This window comes from Phlebotomus papatasi, chromosome 1 (assembly GCF_024763615.1).
Source record: "Phlebotomus papatasi isolate M1 chromosome 1, Ppap_2.1, whole genome shotgun sequence".
NCBI classification, from domain to species: Eukaryota; Metazoa; Arthropoda; class Insecta; order Diptera; family Psychodidae; genus Phlebotomus; species Phlebotomus papatasi.
The window spans coordinates 71,771,864-71,793,658 of record NC_077222.1 but is presented as its reverse complement, the minus strand read 5'-3'; the positions used below and the strand labels follow the sequence as shown (position 1 = coordinate 71,793,658).

General features: G+C 31.8%; 1 protein-coding gene and 1 long non-coding RNA gene across 2 annotated transcripts in view; one reads left to right on the top strand and one right to left on the bottom strand.

Annotated features, from left to right (window-relative positions):
• The window catches only part of LOC129800478 (regulator of G-protein signaling loco), a 43,591-nt gene that overhangs the window by 12,852 nt on the left and 8,944 nt on the right, over window positions 1–21,795 (bottom strand). The window lies entirely within an intron of this gene.
• Window positions 3,695–4,263, top strand: LOC129800542 (uncharacterized). Its single transcript, XR_008751632.1, has 3 exons — window positions 3,695–3,780; window positions 3,835–4,003; window positions 4,083–4,263. It is a non-coding gene; the product is annotated as an uncharacterized LOC129800542 (long non-coding RNA).

Sequence of the window (21,795 nt, the reverse complement as noted above, 5' to 3'; positions counted from 1 at the left end):
CAAAAAATAAAATAAAAAACATAAAACAAAAAATTATTCAAGAATTCTAAAATTTAACTCATTTTAAGGACATTTTCACCGAAAAAAGCGCAATTACTGCTTTTAGAAGATTTTTATTTAATCTTATGAACCTTCTGCAAAACCCAAAAACCCATTAACTCTTTCGCGTCTTTAGGGTAATGTCATGACTCGGGGAAAAAAGTTTTTTTTGGGTATTTACATTAATTGAAATCTATCTGTTCGTGCACGACATCATAATAGAAGGATGTAAGATTCTTGGCTCATTTTCTCAAGACTCCAGTTAGATTTCAATTAATGTAAATAGCCAAAAAGAAACTTTTTTCCCCGGGTCATATATGACCCTAAAGACGCGAAAGAGTTAAATCCAAATTTTAATTTTCATGAAAAATCAATTTAAATGCGATTTTTTTAAATCATTGCATAAAATCTAATTCTTAAAGTCAAAGAAGTCAAATAAAGCTTATGTCGTCTTAGAACAGGTTTCAAGAAGTCTCTTAATCTTTCTACTTCCTGCCTAAAAGAATCAAAATAAGATTTGATTGATTTTTTTTGTGGATTTTTGAAAATTAAGAAAAGGTCACAGTTACGACTTAAAGATTAATCTTTATGTCTTTAGAATATTTTTCTTATTTTAAGACTGAAACATTATTATTTAATGTAGCGTATTATATTATTATCATTAATTTATTCAATTTTTCCTAGATAACAAAAAGCATATAGGGGAAAGTACTGTCCCTTCGAACGTTCATGCCTTCGAATAATGTGAATTTTCTTTAAGTTTTCCTAAGAGATTTGAACATTTCTATTAAATATTAGCTAGCTTATTATCAATTTATTGATAATTATGTAACGATCATGTGGAAATCTCTTAGGAAAAGTAAAAGAAATTCACATTATTCGAAGGCATAAACGTTCGAAGGGAGAGTACTTTCCCCTAAACGCGATAAATTTTAAAATGAGTATATTGTAAAAAAAAAATTAAAAAAGTGGCAGACGGTAAAGTTAAATTAAATTAAATTTAACCTGGCACATCTCAAAAGCCCAAGTGAACTCAGGCGGATCCTTGAGAATATATGATTTGTAGGTGATTTCTATAACGATATGACAATGTCATATGACAAATTTTCCTGGTTAAATTCAGAAGGAGGACGACATTAAAGACTCTTGAGTATCAAATGACTATTTCAAACAGCTCTATCAACCTCTCAATTATTGATATGAGTAACATGAGTAACATTTTCTAATAGTTTTGACGAATTTAGCACATAAAAAATTCTAAATTTGTCATGTCATTGTCATACTGTTACAAAATTCCCTTACTACCCTATAAGAATTGCCGGTTAAAGGATCGCATAACGAAAATTTATGTTGAGAATTTCCAATTCCCTGAACCTAAACTCTTAATAATGTAATAAACAGGATTGATCCTTTACCACCAAATCACCGAATCAGCCTAACGGCGTTATCACACTTGCACATTAAAATTTTAATGTGATTCACATTAATTGTCGCTTGTGAGCGTCCAAATATGTTATTTGTCTCTTTGAGTCACTTAATTTTGGGGTTTTTCTATTTATTGATAAAGAAGTGGACTTGGCCTGCAAAAATAAGTTTAAATTTACCTAAAGCATAAATATTTTTCACATTAAAAAATTAAAAAGAAAATCGCATTAATTTTTTGCATTAATGCAATAAATCAATTTATATCAAATTTTGCGGGCCAAGTCTACCTTTTTATCAACAAATAGATCAAATTTTGAATATAAAATGATTCAAACACACAAATTACACATTTGGACTCTCACCACCGACAATTAATGTGAATCATATTAAAATTTTAATGTGCAAGTGTGATAACACAGTAAGTCTATTTAGGACTTAACGTCTACGACGACATGACTTTTAAAAATTTTGAGTATCATTTATCTGATCAAAAAATGAATTTTTTACTGATCATTTAGAAATTTTGACTGACTACAAGGGAAATTACAATTCGTTACAAAAGCATCAAAGTAATTTTTCACTAATGGAGACTGGGGCAGAATTAGACAGCAAATGAAACTTTTCTTTGTTTATTTTTATGGAAAAATTTATGGAAAACATGTTTGAATCCGACTGATAAATATTTCAATGAATAGTAAGGGAGCTAAATACTTTAAATAAATAGTAATTAGCTAAATGTTTTTTTCTAAAGAAAACTATAATACCCCACTGTCTAATACTATTCGTGGCTAATTCTGCCCCGATCTTCCCTATTATTACTTTTCATTGAGCCTCAATGAGTTAAATACCTCATTTCTTGTTTGTTATGTGTAAACAACATACAATTTTGGAGTTCAGCCTCTAAATACAAAACTCGTACTTCATTTATTGAAATTTAAAACCGTCCAAATCAGTTCTATCTCTTTCTCTTTCCACTCTTCTGCACTTCCTCTCGTCATTTTTTCCCATCCTAGCTCTCTCTAACAATTCACCATTAAAATTACCGCTGGGAAAGATCTTACACACTCTCCCGGCACAATGGCCATTGAAATGCACAACCTCTCCGCTATGTTAACCGACATTTCATGCTAATATATCGCGATTTAAACCACGACACTCATTACACGAGCCCTTCCTGCCCACCTCATTTCTTTTCTTTTTTTTTCTGCTAGTTTCGGAAATTTTTATCCAGTCAAATTGGGAACTTACTTTTCCATCTACAAGTACTTCATCTTCTTTTATAAAACCAACAACCATCTGGAGGTCGCGTGACGTCACAAGCATTCTCCGCAATCTCCACCTCTCAAATGTGGAAAGACACGTTAGTGAAAATGTAAGGTGGATGTCGAGAGATTCACTGGTGCGAATTATAATGATGTTGCAAATATTACTTTCAGTGTCTCTTGTAAAAACCAATAATCGTATAATCAACAAGAAATCACATAAATTCACCCCACACACGCATTCGAAAGTTTATTTCAGTGAATGTTTAACTCTTCTTTTATTGCACTCTTTGGTGAACTCTGTATTGACTATTAAAATATTAATATATTTAATAATTTACAATTCACATTTTATTCCTCCACAAAATGGACAATATTTTTTTTGTATTATTCGCATATTTATTTCTTTCATCAATTGCCCGAGATCACAAAAGTGATATTGGCTATAACAACTGGCCCCATGAACAGCATATACGCTGCAGTCTCAGCCTATCACACTAAAGTGGAACTAAATGATCACTTATGAAGCACTTTAATTGAAATTTAGTATATTTAATTTTATCTCATGCTGGAGGGAATCCTTTTGAGAAGTTCAAACACTATGTAAATAGAAACATTTTTCTTTCTCTTGAAACCAAACAAATTGAACAAAAACACTCAGACACTTTATGTGAAGAGGAGAATTTAAATTGAAGGCAATAATTGCATCAATTGATATATCCTCTAATCTAGTGCAACAAAACTCTTTTGAAAAAAAAAAATCAACAAAAGTTGATGACTTTTTTGCCTTGGAATCTTCACCACAAATACCCCATGGAAATTGGTACTGAAGATGCGTCTGGTCGGATGAGAGGCACGACTAGGAACTGACTGTGAATTGAGAAGAGAGACTCCAAAAGAGTTATACACCAAACGTTTTGTACAGACTCGCTTGGATTTTTCTATGGCCACCAAAGAGTATAGTAACAAGTCATCAGTTGAGTGGGGCGAACTCCAGAGAAGTCCTACACACACAAACTCAGTGGCTCTTGCTATCCCCACATGGACTGGTGAGGTGAGATCGGGCGGGGTGTGAGGCTTTTAGAAACAACTAACATTGAATATATAGTGTCGTGGTACTTATAGAAAAGAGCCCCCACAGTACCCAACACTGGAAGTGGATCGTTTGATGATGATGGGAAAGTAGCAACCGGCAGAAAACAACCATAGAATGTGCTTGTGCATCAAAGGCCCAGAATGGGAATAGCGCAGAGAATTTTAGAGTGAAAGAAAAACATGTAATATATATAGTCAGTGAAATATAGCCTGACATTATCTACACACCATTTATGATATATATTATGTATATATATACAGATCCATCCGTAGATGTTGGAAAATATGAACCTCAAAATCCACTCTTTGTACACCAAGGAATAAATCAAAACTGTTATTATGGCCAATCTTTTACACACAAATCCGTTGTTTTTCTTCATAATATTATTTTTTGAGGAAAAATTTCAAATGCTAATTCACTTAAATAATTTCATATATGAGATTGCTCAACCATTGCGAAATTAAAATTAATTGTATTATTTTGTGTGTGAAAATGAGTTGGTAAAAAAAATCCATAGGCGTTGGTGTTTCAGCAATTTGCCAATTGATGGAAAATTTAATTAACTCTCCTAAAAATAAACACCTATAATTGCATGAGAAACACTCAATATTTGTCTTCACATAATAAAAAAAAAACTCGTAAGTTGTTTACAACCTGTCTCTAAAGTTACAAATATTATTATTATGAATATGAATCTTTGAGCAAATATCAAATAAACTGGAATAGAAAGAAAACCAATCGTGAAAAGTTTCAAGTCATAAAGGAATAATATCATGAGAGCACAGCGCAATAGTTCTTAATATTTATTTAAATTGTAGGATCTCATATTGGTGAATTAAAATTTTATAAGTAAGGAAAGTTGTGGCAGATTCAGGAATCATGTTTTTCGAAGATATAAAATTTTTATGGGAAATGTACTATAGAATATTTTTGAATAGCCAATACCCAATAGAAACCAGCTGGACGTATTTTGCTTCACTTACAATGTTGCACAAAAAATGAGACATGAAAAAAAATCAGCTGCTTGATACTACCTCACCGTTCCCTATATAAACTGAAAATCTGAAGAACTAATTACTAAACAAAAACGTTATTTTCCTGTAATTTACAATTCAAAATAGTTCTCATAGGTTTGCTAAATATTTCTATTTACTTTTAGAAATTATTATCAAATTTGAGAAGAACCCCGTATAATGTGTATTTTTTGCTCAGAACATATATGTTTTGTTCTCTGGTTAATTAGTGCATAAAATTTAATGAAGAGGAAGTATCTTTTTGCTGCTTCAAAAATATTATTAAACCGACCATGTACTAAATTAACTAAAACATTTGTATTTTAAAGTCTCTATACATCTACATAGTAGTAGTTTTCGGCAAACATCAATTTAGAAAATTGTGAAACAAATTGCTTATGTTTGTATAGGAAAAATATTTATTAATATTAGTTAATTTAGTCATTTTTTGTTTTAATCTACAATCTACAATACAGAAAAATTGAGGCGCTCAGAGCAAAAAAAGAAAAAACTTTAAGTCGTATGCATTTTCCTATCAAAATAGCGTCTTTTTGCTCTGAGCTCTTCAATTGTGGCTAAAACAACTGCGTTATTAGTACTAAATTGATCAAATTGACAGATTTCTCTTTCATTAGGTGTGATTCTTACATAAGTAGGGTAAGTGTGCCAAATTTCGGCATAGTTGCATGCAAGCGTCAAAGTCTCAAGTTTGAAATGTAATATTTTAAATACAAATTGTTTTTTTTTTTGTTTCTTTTGAAATAATGTTGCTTGGAACCTCGTAAAGTTCATTCCTCGTATTTACTCAATCATTCTTAATACATTTTAAAATGAATAAAAATATACATAAAGCTTTGGTGCCCTATTTCGGCCACCTTCATTCTCATAGTTCCTTGCCCTTCGGGAATTCTTCCAATATCATTTTTAACGTTATCTCGTTTGTCGAAGCTACATTTTTTGTTATTCTTTTGCATTGTATAATCTCTAGAGTACGTAAAATCTAAAAGTTCATGGAAATTCGAGGAACAAAAAAAATGGCCGAAATTGCAAGCTGGTCGGAATTTGGCACACTTACCCTACACCTATTTATCTGTGTATGAAAATAATAAAAATATTAGGTCAAGTAAAAAGTCCTGTAGCTATTTCGTATGCAGTATCTCACAAATCACAATATATAAATCGCATCGAGCCATACTAACGGCGTTGTTAAGGTGATAACGATCTTCAAAAAAAAGTTCTTCGACACTTTTGCATTTGGTAAAGCCAGTTGTATATTACAGCTTTCCAAAATTAAGGTAAAACATGAGAACATTCAATGTTCTTCAGTTTTCCAACGACAACGGTAAAGAGACGACGCAGGCGGTCAAAAAATATTGTGCTGTTCATGGACCCAATACAGTATCCTGAAGGGGAATTCTGGTAACAGTATGACAATGTCATATGACAAATTGTCGTGGTAAATTTCGCGACCAGGACAACATTAAAGCTCATTGATCATCGAAAGATCATTTTACAGAGCTCCATGAAGCTCCTAGTAATTTATATGAATTGGATTGGATTAGTTTCTTTCGAATTTACCACATAAAAAGAACTTAAATTTGTCATATGGCATTGTCATACTGTTACAGAATTCCCCTACTGACTACCAGCAAAGCGGTAGTTCAAACGACTCCGTTCTGGAAAAATAGACGTCAAAGATGAGGCACGCTCTGGTAGGCCAATTGTCGAAGAGATGGTAAAATTTCAGAAATTTCACAGCAGTCGCCATCTACTTTAGGCGGAAATTCATGAAATTTCTTAAAATTTACCAACTCTAGGACTGACACGCAAGCACTTATTCTATGACCCAACATCTGAAGATTATCCAGTAAATAGTATGGAACCATTTGTGTAAGGGTGGTTACTTGATAGGTAACACCCACACGAATTGTCACAAAAAAAAACCTTTAGGACTGAATTTATTTCTGCAATTCTTTACTAAAACGCAACGAAATCAAGTCTTTTTTTAAATGGAATGTGCTAGTGATGAAAACTGGGTCACATACGTCAACAACAGTCGGAAAAAATTGTGGTCCAAGCGTGATGAGCCGGCTTAAATGATCGCCATGTCCGGATTAACGACTAAAATGGGTTTGTTTTGTATTTAATGAGGTTAGAAGGGAATCATCTTATATGACCTGTTTCCCAATGGTCAAACGCTTAATTCGGACCTTTATTGTCAACAACTGACCAGATCGAAGCAGGCTATCGTATCAACAGGAAGGGTGTTGTGTTCCATCAAGACAACGTCAAATCACACACATCTTTAACAACGCTCCAGAAGCTTCAAGAGCTTGAATGGGAGGTTCTATCGCAACCCACTGTATAGTTAAGATCTAGCACTAAGTGATCACTATTTCATTCATTTGCCAATTTTTTTTTTTTTTTTGATGATACAAAACTGTCCTCAAGAGAGCCTTGTGAAAATAACCTAGTCAAGTTTTTCACCATTAAGCACGATGATTTCTTCCATTCTTTAATCGTGGAATTATCAGAGTCCCATAAAAATGGACAAAAGTTATCAAACAAAACAGCCCTTATTTGACCAAAATCAGATAAACCTAACTATATTAATGTAATCATCAAAATAAAGGTTAAAAAAGGCTTAAGATTTGTTATTTGATCTAAAATTTTGTCTTAAGAAAAATATTTTTATAAAGCCAGTAAACAAGGGAAGTTCGTCGAAATAGCCTTAAAGTCTAAGTTAAATAGGCTTTAAAGTTTACCTATTTATCAATAAACAGATAAAATTTTTAAATATTAAGTAATTTAAAGACACAAATTACACATTTGAGTGCACATTTTATTAGAGACAATTAATTGTAATTGAACTAAAAATTTAATGAGCAATATTGATACCAGGATAAATCTATAATTCTAAATTAATATCTTTTCACATAAATACACTCTTGACATTAATTGTTACCTTGAAAGGGTTAATAATTATTTACAATTCTTATACAATCTTTTGTTTTTCTTTCCAAATTCGTGTCATACCTTCGAAGACCGTAAAAACTAGTTTGATTCCTATAGACCATAGACCCTATAGGCAAATATGAGTATTTTTAGAATAAGTCATACGACTACTACCTCCCTATATCCTCGGAATGTTGATTAAATCATAAAAATTTTGATATATTTTCCATGTCATAAAGTAACATTATATGAGTTACAATTCCCCATGTGAAGCACAGAAATAATATTGCGAATATCTTTGTGTATTTCTCAGTAACGCAATTTGAGTTGAAAATTCTCCTTGAACTCTGATGTTTACACAATTTATTTGTGATTCATGGTGCTAAATCATAAAAATAAATTCACAAATACCGGGTTACCAAGGAGGACACATTTTCCGAGAATACATTAAACAGAAAAAATTGTATGGAATTACGAGAAGCAATTGAGGTACATTCAATTGCTGTTGTTTCTGCAAATATCAATCTCAAGTTGAAACAAAAAGTAAATTAAACATTGGAAGGTGATGGACACCTTATAAGAGATGGATAAATTGAGGTAAGAGATATTTACTTGGAGAGAATTCTGAGAAATTTTTTAAGTGTACACCTTCTCAGAGTCACGTGAAATTCTTATGCAAGATCAATAGACCAAAAGACAAAAAATATCTCTGAATAATCAATTTTCTTGGGCGTGTGAGGAAGATGGAAAAAATCCATATGGTGTCACTGGCCACTGGCCAGGTGATCTTCACAATTTCTCTTCTATCTCTCTTTTCACATCCTCTCACCTTTAGCAACATATATTGCAAAATATATCCGCGAAGAAAATGGGAAATACTAAAAAAAAATCAGTACAAAACGGGGAAACATTGGAAAAGAAGTAAGTCGTGTTGAAGAAAGAAAAAAAATTGAATAATAATAGAGAAATAGACAAGATATTAGTGGAATGTCCTTTTATAGTAATAAAAAGACACATTCTTGCAGAGAATGTTGCAGCAAGAGAGAGACATAATCCATTTGATTAGTATTAAATGAAACTTGTCTTTCCTATATTTTACTTTATAAAATACATTTGATGTTCTTTTGCTAGACATATTTTGAATTGCATCTTCATCTTGTAAATATATGTGTATAGTTTCATCTTGTGCCTTCTGCCACAGCAAACATTGTGCAGAAAACATTACATCTAATAAAATCAACAAGAAGAGAGATAGATAGCACAAGATGTTCAATAGACAGGTGTCATGCTCCTCTCATTACAAATTCATTTTGATCTCTTCTGCAACATACCAATTGTACCAATAAGAAGATTCAATTGGACATTTAACTTCCTATAATCTTTGTCTCTTTCTCACTTTTTGAAGTTACAAATAGTTGTTATCTTACTACAATATTTTCTGCAATACCATGTTCTTTGAATTATTTATATAAGGTAAGATTCTTATGTTCCATCTCTTGTAATTATCATGAAAAATGGCAGTCGTTGGATAGCTCGCGGACTAGCAGAGGAGCACGATTTAGATTGCCCAAATTACGAAAATAATAAACGTAAAAATATGCTGGCGATGTTATGACAATTTCTAGAGAAAGGACAATTATCAGAAGAACTGTGGCAAATTTCGGACAGTTTGCATATAAACATCAATTTTCTGAGTTTAGAAGCGCCATATTTTTATCACAAATTGATTTTTTGTTTGTTTCTTTTCTGAAGTATCAATTGCAACCTTTTAAAGTATTTTATCATTTTTTTATCTTCTTTTAAATAATAATTTCTAATACATTGCATTACTTTGTGAGCTTATATCGGACACAAAGTTTCTCGAAATTTCTTGCCGTTCTGGAACAATTTTCCAATTGTTTTTCCATAGCACCTCGTTCGTAGAAGTTATTTTTTTTTGTTTTTTTTTGGCATTGTACAACCTTATAAAATGGAAAAAACTAAAAATTCATAGAATTTTAAGAAACAGAAGCAAGTGTCCAATATACGAAACATAACTTGGTGAACCAATGATAAACTATGTGTTTTTTATACTTAAAATATATTCCACCAGGAGAATGTCACTGTAGATTTATAGAACCCTTCACAACACAAATTATTGAGACAAATCATTATAATCTTTAGCGAATACGTAATAATTTTATTTAAAGGAAAGTTATTTGTACTTATTTAGACCTTAGCGAAACAAGATTATTTTAAATTCAATCTATTTTGTGTTAATATTATATATTCTAAAAACATTAAATATTTAAAAGACAAACTCTATTCATTAAATATAGGAAGATAATTCTATAATTTTTTATAAGTTTATTAGCAGTGTCCGATGTTTCATTCTATATGGACGCTACTGCAAAATGTTCGAAATTTGACACAGTTTCCCAATATTACCTAGAGATACAATTATTACAATAGAAAGTGAGCATAAGTAATCACTGTGACCAAAATTGATAAGGATTTATGTTTAGTAAACTTTAAACATCTAGTAGGTGAAAGCGCACTATCTTCGGACGACTTAAACTTCAAACAACTAATTTTTCAATACACTTTTAATGAATTTCACCCATTACAATATTAGATGAGTTCATATATTCTGTCAGTAGAAGAGGTCGAAAGTTTAAAGTGGTATATCTCAGCTCCTGATGAACATAATTGGATGGGTGAACTATTGTTGGAGAGCTTGGCTCATTAGATTCTAAAAGCTAATGAGCCAAGCTTTCCAACAATAGTTCACCCATCCAATTATTTTCATCAGGAGCTGAGATATACCACTCCAAACTTTCGACCTCTTCTACTGACAGAATATATGAACTCATCTAATATTATATTTTAATTGCTAGTTCAATAATGTCTCAAATTTCCAGAAAAGGGCCATGGCCAAAAACCCAATAAAAACATAGAAAAAACGAGATGTCCGAAGCTTCATTAGTCCGAAGGTAGTGGCTTTCCCCTTCGTCTTTTTCCATTTGAGCGTTTTTTGAGTATTTCAAGTGATAATGAAAGGTCTTGCAAACTATATTTTAAATACACTCCGAATTAATTCATGAGAAGAATCTCACCTACTACAAATAAATCTAGATTTATCATTGATTTTCCTTCATGTGCAAACAATTCAAAGTGTGAATGATGATGGATTTTAAATGTAAATGTTAATGTATAGTGCTGACAAATTTATATAACTGAACTCAAAAATGGTTGGTAAATGCACAGGAAATTCCTCATATCATTAGCATGTTAAAAGATAAAAAGAAACACAAATACAAAAGAAGGACTGAAGAGACGGAAGGTTATCATCAGATAGCAAAAATTTTTTTAGAGTACAGACAAGATCTATCACTCCTCTTTTACATGATAATCATCCCCTTGAGCGAGATGTATATTGTGTGATCATTTTTTGCGCAAAGAGACAAGTTTATAATAAAAGAAACGGAAATTGGTGTGATCTTGGACTTTTGTCATGCAAAAAAAATATAATATCATATTCGCCCTGTTCGTTATATTCTTTCATCTCCTCATATTGTGTATTCTCCTCACAGAGATAATTTGCAAGTGTGACAAAGAGGGGTTGAGTTGAGAGGTGAATTCTTTAGAGGTAAATGGGCAAACAAGTTTAACCGTCACATCTTTTGTCAACCATTTTAATAAAAATGCACGAGACATCCTCCTGAAAAGACTGTAAAATAATTCCAAGATAGTCATCATCTTTTTCATATCTCTTTTTACTATTCCCTCCGCACCATCACTCCTACCACAAATTTCCTCATATCTATCAACACCAAGATTTCTTGAGATATCAAGTGAATATATAAAAAAAATGAGGTAAACTTACAGTGAATAATTTAATGCTTTTAATGGATGCCGACTGTATAGCTGAGGAATATTTAGTGAATGTTTGCTGAACAACAGGTTTCATATCGGCATTTTGGTGGATTGTAGCAATTTTAGCACAAGACACATTCCTAGTCATTGGCTGTGCTGGCAATAATTCTGGTGGATCTAACGATGTATTGAGCGACTCTTCATCCTCAGCATCCGATGTGGATGGTTCGCAGATGAATGAGAAATCAAAATTTTGTCCCCATTCCACTCCCTCATCATCATTGAACAATGAATTTTCCCCACTTCTGTACCTCTCAACATTTTCTCTAGTCAATGGAACAGCAGAAATTTCATTGTTAATTACATGGTCTTGTGACTCCACCAATTTACTCTTGTCCATCTCAGCACAATCAACAATCATTGTATTTGTTTCTTCATCATTCTCTTCTGAATCTTCACCAAATTCATCAGCTTTTGCCCAACTCTCACCACCCTCAACTTCCAAGAGAATATCTTTGGGATGAACTACTTTTCTGGGCATTTCTACAGCTTTTATTGGAGTCGATGTAAGTGCAATTGCAGAATTAGCATTGATTTTCCTCCTTTGAAATTCAAGTGGTTTCGACAAAAGATTTTCATCACCTTCTTTAGTGGGAATGATTGGCATTTCAGCTATTCTCTTTAAGGAATTTTTCGTAGAGTTTCTCCCAATCAATGCCCTTGGTGATTGAAGCGTACTCAAGTCAGTGTTCACCAAATCTATTGGCAAAGTTACTGATCCAATAGAAATTTTTTCACATTTTCTCACACCAACACCACTTTTCTTCATCTTCGTCACTGTTATCCTCTCATCGTATCTATGGGATTTTCTTATTCGAATTTTCTTTCTATGATTCTTCAATGGAGAATTCTCAAGTGGCTTGTACTCGAGGGAAGCTTCAAATGACGAATCATTTGTTGGTCTAAAAAGACATCCACCACTGCCAATATTTGACGGTATCGCACCTTTTAGGAGACAATTTATCTCACTAACTGAATAAACCTTATTCACAACTGCATTTTTATCAGACAGTGGCTGCCTTATCGTAGTAATTCTCTGAATTTGCTCCATTTTTGTACACGCGACACGAAATTTTACAATATTTATTTATCAACAGCAAATCACTCATTCAATTGTGCAATTAAAAGTCTTGTATATTGACTTGATAAATTGTACCCCGAAGGCTCCAATGGAGAACTTTTATACTGTGACTCAGTGAACAAATAAACACCAAATGAATACAAAAGTATCTTCAAATAGACCTAAAACCATATCTTAAGTTTCGTTATACCCCTCGAATATTATATACATAGCGTGCCCTCTTTTTAAGGGGAAATTTCCTGCCTATCTCAACCCAATAAGATGATTACCTATTCTTCACTGTGTGCATAATATTAAATAAAAAGATAGAAACTGTTGAAAAGTACATAAGGTAACTTCCCTTCCAGAAGCAACTGCCATTCTTTGATCGAGCTCATGCAAAGAGAGAAAAAAATTATCCTCTTGGTTTTATACGGTCTTTCTATCATACTTCCCTGCCCATTATTTCAGCATAAAAAAAATGTTTTACACACGCGCTTATTTACCATTCCTCTTTATATCAACAACTACCAGGGAAACAATTCAAATTAACTTTTAAAGCGACAAAGTGCATGGTATTCATGGAGAGTGCAGGGGAATGTATAAAAAAAAAGAAGAAATAATGAAAAACCACCGAGGGATCTTTAAAGCCACCTGACATTAACGGCAAGGCTCTCTGTTATATAGTGCAGGTGAATGAGGAAAAAAAATGTACAAAAATTGTCCCAATATATTACACAAAGTACATTTTGTCTTCATCTTTTGCGATAAAATTGAAGAGTACAATTAAAATAAATTAATCATTTCCTTAAGTAGCACGCGATCGTTATGGAATTCATCGACATACATAGCATGGAAAATTATCTACATCACTGATACATACAGAAGAGACAATAAACATTAACAATGCGAAGACTGTCATTAAGATAGCATTTTTTGTGCTATTAGGTGAAATAATAATATTGAGAAATTCTAGCGATGCAAAGTAAAAAGAACGAGCAATTTTCTTTCTATTTGCATTTTAAGAAAGAATTCTCATTAAAAAAAATATACATGTTCTTCTCCTGAGAATAATATAATTTTGTGATACGTCGCATGTGATTGAGGTCATATTCTATATGGGCAATTGTTATTCTTCATCACAGAAATTGTCTCTCATTCGATATGATGGATGAATAGAATCTCTCATTTCAACTACAAATCACAATATTCTCATTTGGTATTTTCTAGGGCATTATTTATGTGAGACAATTATTTCTTTACCGAGTTTTATACTCTTAGTCGGTTAAGCTGGTTAAGCTTATGTATGAATCATTATTAAGAATTCACAGATACTGTAAGTATGATTATGATTTCAATGACCACGCAAATCATCAACAGTGCTTATAATTTTATTTACAAAAGAAAAATACATTTCATTAATAAATTTCTCAAAATTTGAACTTCAAATTCAAATGAAACTCATTTTGAAATTGTATTTTAATTGCACAGAAAAAAGTATTTAAAATCTGGATACATCAAAATTAACCTGCTCAGCCAAGATTATCGAGATTCATTTTTGAAAGTTGAATTTATTATTTGATAATTAAAAAAGGAATTAAAAAACGCCTACAAAAGACGAGTAAATTTGAAATTATCAAAGCACATTTTTAATTTAATGCTATGTTAAGGTCTATTTGACTTGTTGCGTAAGTTATTTTAAATTTTTTTTTTATAATATTTTCAGTTTTAAGACATGCAATTGCATTATTTTTATTTTAAGGTAAAGTGCCCTCGAGTCGACTGGTTCCTCGACTCGACCGGTGGTCAATATTTGAATGTTTTAATGATGAATTTTTATAAAATTGTCACTGATTCGTATTTATTTATGGAATAATTGACCTATTAATGTTGGATCATACGCCAAATATTAGAGCAAATATAAATAAATTGAACAAAATAACTCTACCGGTCGAATTGAGGAACCAATCGACTAGAGGGCACTTTACCTTATAATTACTTTACTTCAGTCAGTAAAAGGTAATTTCTCAAAATTTCAGAATACGTTTCGCGCAATTCTAAAACGTATATGCAGGCCTAATCAACAATGAACTTATTACTGAGAAAATTTCGGAGTATCAATGTATGGGGGCTAGCAGAAAGGGGTGAGAGTGGAAAACGTATCCGCACGGTTGAAGAGACTTCCTGAAGTTTTGTTCCGATGCTGCATTTCAGCTTTCTACCCCTTTTCAGAAAAGAGTTAGGGGAAAGCGCGCTACCTTCAGACGATTCAAGCTTCGGACAATTCAATTTTTTCTCTATGTTCCTTGTGGATTTCACCCATAGCTTCTTCTGAAAATTTGAAGCATTGGCCTAGCTATTAGAATATAATATTATGATGGGCCAAATTCATTTATAACACATTGAAAAAAGTGATTTGTGCGAAACATAAATCATCCGAAGGTAGCGCGCTTTCCCTTACAAGGTACAATACTCTTATTTTGTATGGGGTCTACCAGAAGGAAGAATGAGGTAAAAATTGTTACACGCACGGATAAAAATTTCAAGTCATACATTGACCTTATACCGAATTTTATCAAGATCGCTTCAGCTGTTTTCGCGTAATTCGTTATCAAAACAGCATTTTTTCGGAAGCATAAATGCTTTTTTTTTACGGACTCCCAGCGATTATAGTCCTGGGTCCCGGTAATTCTTTAATCTTTTAACATTTGTTTCAGAACAAGAGTTGTTGCATATACCAATGTCTATCCATTGACATGGGTCTGTATCGTGGCGATTGTTGGAATGGATTTAATCATATCTTCTTTGAGCATTATAATGTGTTGTGTAGAACGATTTTTTCATTTTTTTTATGATAATGCACATTTAAAAACTTCAATTTATGGAGAATTTAACCCATTCTTGACCATAGCATTATATGGGAATGTTGGCATGGTTCGCACAGAATGAATTTTCAAACAACGCAAATTTTCTCTTTGTTTGCAAAGAGCTAGTATACGTCATTTCTTAAGGTGTCTACACATTAGGAGCAATTTTCGTCAAAAATTGCGTTTTTGACAGAAATTTGACGTTTCCCCCTACAATGCTGCAGGGAATTTCCTTCAAAAAGCAATTTTTGACAAAAATTTCTCCCAATGTGTAGAGGCCAGACATAAGAAGATCGAAACGAGATGAGAAATGGTAAGTCATCTCTTTGCAAGCAAAGAGAAAATTCGCAGCGTTTGAAGGTTCACTCTGTGCGAACTATGCCTACATTCCCCTAAATATTCGCAAATTAGACGATTTCTAAAAATTTATTCCGTGCATATCGGAATTGGTGTCAGGCAAAACTTGTACACGAATTTACGCACAGAACATTTGATTTTGATAATATTTTGCTTAGTTAGTTTTTCTTATTAAATTTCTGGGTGACAAATGTTTTTCTAAGATAGTTACACTTTATAAATAAATAGTTTTTAATGGTTTATTTAGTGTATAGATATTAAATTCAGTAACCGTTAGATCTTTCGCATCTTTTGGAACTCTGTGAGTAAAGGAATGCGCCCTTCCTTCGGACAACTTAAGCTGCGAACAATTCATTCTTTTCAATATGTTTTTCATGAATTTGAATTATTATAATATTATATTTTTTAGCTAGTCCGGTGCTTCATTTTTTTTTGAAAAGAGCCATTGATCAAATCCATTAGGAACATAGAGAAAAGATTGAGTTCTTCGAAGTTTGACTCGTCCGAAGGTAGCGCACTTTCCCTTACCCAAACCTTATAGATATTTTGTAAAAAAACACTTTTTTGGATTATTTAGATTCGATAAATATGTCATTCTTGTGAATGATTACAACAAATTATAAGGATGTCCAAATCTAGAATATTTTTTAAAGAAACTCGATTTATTCATAAATTATTAAAATTTTGATGAAACAATTGTTAAATGAGTTTGCCACGAACCGAAAAGATTTAAAATGCGTAGTTGATAGCGGCTCTCTGCGTCCCTTACATTTTTGTTATTTTAAAGAGTATTCATCTGTTCCATCTATTACTGATCATTTTATTAGGAACAAATTCTAAAATATTAATATTCTATCTTCTGTATTAGATATACATTGTTTTAATAGGTTAAAGAGCTTCCTAATAGCATATGTCCAAATGAAATAGGCCATTTTGTGGAAAATCCAAGACATAAAAGAAAATTTTAAGATTGGCTATTAAAATAATATTGCTATTAAGTCAAATTCATTAATAAAATTAAAGGAAAATGGGAAAACTATGAAGTGTTCGAAGCGAGAGTGTGTGTGAAGCTTAAAACCCTTCTCCTACAACTCTATCATTCTGTTCTTTTTTTTTGAAGTTGTGACAAGAATCTTAGTGCATACCTTCTGATTATGAACATATCATTCAGGTATTAACCTGAAAAATGTTTTCGTAAGAAATATAAATAAAAATATGAACTATACGAAGGACATCCCAAATATTAAAGCATTTTAGAAATTTGATTAAGAAAAAGACATCTCACATGGGTCAAAAATTGATTCAAGATTCTTACAAGTTTCCAATGCCTAACGAAACCATAAATTTTACAAACAGACTACAAAGAAAGAAAAATCCAGCATAGAGTGCAAGCCTAATTGCCTCAAATGGAATCAATTATTCTGGAGCATGAATTCGAAATTGAAGTCAATGAGTCACACACAATTTATTGAAATCTTGTGGCAAATCGATCCAACACTCTTAAACACATTCACTCATATAATGTAGCAATATAAAACATGGAAAATTGGGCTCAAAGCCAGCAGAGATAAAGAAAACTCGTTTGGTGGTGAGATTTTTTTTTTTTTTAAGAAAATAGATTTTACTGCACCAAATGCTCTTGAGCACTTGAAAGTTATAGAGAGATGAAGTGGAAAAGCCTTCAACTAAATGTAAATTTAATGCCTATTATAAAACCACGTAGAAAAAAAATTATCCCCCTAATTACTGTCATATCACATTTGGTTCATTAATTTGCAAATTAATGTTTAACTAGAGGAAAAATTGTATGATTTTTTTAACAAAAAAATAAATTAAACATTCTTCTTATCCTACTTTTTTTCTTACCGTTGCTATATCAGAGGAATTGTATCCACAGACTAATCCATAAACTTTCGACATAATTGCACAAAAATCACATTAATTTTCTCCATAAGATTAATTCCACCTCAATGTATCACAAATATTATACTGTTCACATAAAAGTTAGTAACTTAACACCTTGAGGTCTGAGAATGTCTTTTTTGCTTACTTAACCATGACAAAAAAAAAAAGAATATTTTGCAGTTCAATAGAAGTTCAATCAAGGAGAAATAAATTATTGCAAACTTGAGAAAATTTGAATTCTTAAATTTTCACTGACTATTTTTCCACCCAAAATTTGTCCATGGAATTTTTCTTTTGATTTCTCCTTTTGTCTTTCATCACCACCTCAGGCAAACTAGAAAATATATTGTATTGTTACATATCATACCACCTTTTTCACAAGAGTATGCGGTGTCTACTGCTTTCTGATAAGATAAATTGTGATTATTGTACTACTATCAGTACACTCAATGTATCTAATATTTTTCGGCAGAAAACTGTGATAGCGACGCAAAAGAAAAACCACGAAAACGGTGGAAAGGGAAACTGTCGCAATGCCGAAATGTAATATAGTTTTTTTTTATCTTCCTCCTTCCTCATTAATCCAAAAACTAATGTTATATTACTTGGAGTGTCTGCTTTTGTTAACGTGATAAAATTTAATAGAGAAAAAGCTCACAATATTGTCTCTACTGGTGTTATATACTGATTTTTGGGGGCACTGAAATATTCCATCGTCAACATTATTATGTGTTTATTATTATTCACAGTACGGCGCCGGGTTTGTGGTATTAAATATTCTCCCTCTCTTAATGACATCATACTTGACTAACATATTTCTCACTTTTGCACTGAAAATACGCAAGTTCGCAAAACACTATTTACACATCATCACACAAACACACACAATTACAATTCTTTTCCATTCTATCGAGATTTCATGGAAATTGCCAATATTAATTCTCAGTTTTTTTTTTAACTATTTGATTGATTTACTGGGCGATGGCTATAAAGGTGTGAGATATACAAAAATTGGAAAATTCATAGTGCTTGCAATTCACTTTTTTAGCAAGCCAACGAAGTCACAAACCGTAAATCTTCCAGTAAATCACCAATGAAACTAAACTCGCGTGACTGATTCCAACTGTCTCTTGGCACAAACTAAAATAACATGGTGTAGGATCATTAACAATATTTTTTTCCTTCTCTCTGCGCTTTTTTTCCCTCAATATTACACCATTTGTGGTATATATATATATATATATATATATATGTCTCACAGTTGAAAAGAATGAATGAATAATCCAATATTGCACAAAGTCTCTCACTCTCATTGTCCACATTCAGTATGTTACTGACACTCTCTCGGGAAGATGCTTATGAGAAATGTGAGGTTTTCCGCAGTGACTATTTGTCAGAATCCCAGATATAGCAATGAATGGATGATGAATAAACTTAATTTAGATTCATCTTTAATTTGCATTTGCTTTTTTTCGAATTTCAAATCATTCGACTCAGAATCTCATTTTTAAATTTTTTCTACTAATTTCTATATAATGCTATTACGTTAGCAATACTCATTTTTCATCTAAAAATTGTTGTGTGGGACACTTTAATTGTTTTCTGTTCTAAATTGCCCATTAGCATTGGTAAGGGAAGGTTCTGGAAGCTTCGCACATACTGTGGCTTCAAACGCTTCATATTTTTCTAATATTTCTTTAATGAATCTGACTTAAGTATTTTTTTAGTAAGGTAAAGTACCCTTTATTCGACCGGTTCCTCTATTCGACCGGTAGATTTATTTATTCAATTTAATTATATTTGCTATAATATTTTGTGTATGATCTAACATTAATAGGTCAATTATTCTTTAAATAATACGAATCAGTGACAAATTCATAGAAATTGATGAAATTCTCCATCAAATATTCAAAAATTGACCCACCGGTCGAATAGAGGAACCCGGTCGAGTAAGGGTACTTTACCTTACATGTGTAACTTAATACTAGCTACACTGAGAGAAATCCGAAAAAGTTAAAATAACATTCAGGAAATGTTAATTTTACCCTGCAGTATTGATCCGAAATCGGTGTAAATATTACCCTTTTTAGGTGTATTGGGGGTTAAAATTACCCTTTTTCATGTTAATTTTACCCTTAAAAAGGAGTAAAATTAACATTAAAAATGTTGATATATTTTTACACCTAAAAAGTGTTAAAATCATGAGGAAAAAAGTTAATCGCACCCTCTTTTTTTCTCAGTGTATAAATGGAATATGGATAAAATATGAAATGTTCAAAACCAGAGTATGTGCGAAGCCTGAAAGCTTTCCTCTAGTTTGATTACCCTTAAGTCCTATAGTTTTCTTAGATTACCAGGATAATAATAATATATCACATACAGATTGGCTACGAAAATTTTTTAAACCGCGAAAAGCATTAAGAATGGAGCAAATCTCGATTAATTCATATAAAAAAAATAGTATTAATAAAGCAGGTAAATAAAATTATGTAGTGTATCTAGAACTTTCTTCTAAATCAAAGAAAATTGTTTGAACATTGTGATTTTTAGTCGATTCCAACTTCAATTTTTGTTTTAGTAACACCTTACTCATTTGATATTAGTTTTAAATTGACAATTTATCACAATAAAGATAACAAGGCAAGTCAAACATGAAGAACAAAAAAAATTACCAAATTTTTAAAATAAAAAGGAATTTAAAAAAAAATCAGCTATTTTTTTATTTCATAATGCCTCAAATTCATGAGCGTAACCACGCAAATTCGTCATTTTGTTACTATCTAGGAGGGTTCCGAAATTAAAAGCATCGGAATTAGTTGCATTAACGTGATTAGTAACATTACATATGGCTATAAACTTTTGTCTATTATGGGGAAGTGGGACAACTTTGAAATTGGGCTTTCTTTACTTTTGAGTGAAACTAGACCTTTTTATGATATAATTTAGCTCAACAAAGCAATTGCGAAGCTAAATTACATCATGATAAGGCTCAATTTTATTTAAAAATAGGGAAAAAGAGCCCATTTTCATAACTGCCCCACTTTAAAGGTCCCCACTTCCCCCTATTAGAAAGCTTAATTTGTAAGATCATTTTTGAAATACTACTATTTTGTATAAAACCTTTGATGCTGTATATAACCTTAGAAAAAAGCCTTTAAAAACATTTATTTTTAAAGTAAAATTCATTAAGGAGTTCAGAGCAAAAAAGAACTTCATTATTTTCGCAATACACCTTTGAACAATTTAAAATAAATATTTCTCGATAGGGGAAGTGGGAAACCTTTGAATTGAGGCAGCTTTGAAAGTGGGCTTTTTTCTCCTATTTTAAAATGAAACTGAACTAGTAAAATCATGATAAAATACACCATTGATTATCCTTAATCTGAGATACTTTTTCCTCTGAGTGTTTGACCTCTGATAAACAAATATCCTTAACTTTAATGAGATATGATTTTATTTTGTTTCTTGATTGAGAAAAATTCAAAATCTTGCCTGGAATCGCTTTGCAATCGACTGCAAACATCTTCCTAAAGTGGCAGAAGATCTATAGACCTGAATTGCTAACCTGGGTTTTATAAGCACACGACTCCGATTGGGATAAGCGGATCAAAGAAAATCAATGACTAAATAAACAAAAGCAAACTTCAATTTTTGAAAAGAACATTCAAGGGCTCTAGTTTTACAAAAAATTGTAATTGTGAAATTATTTCAATATTATTTATTATTTAATAAATAATATTTTATTTTAAAGTCAAATACGGAAATAATTAAATTTGCTTAGTATTGTCTGTAGAATTGGGATTAATAGTCCATTTTTACAGTAGACTCTCTCAAATTCGGGCAGGACCGAAATGTCAGCCGAATTAGACAGAAATTCGGACGACAAACTTTTTAAAATGCA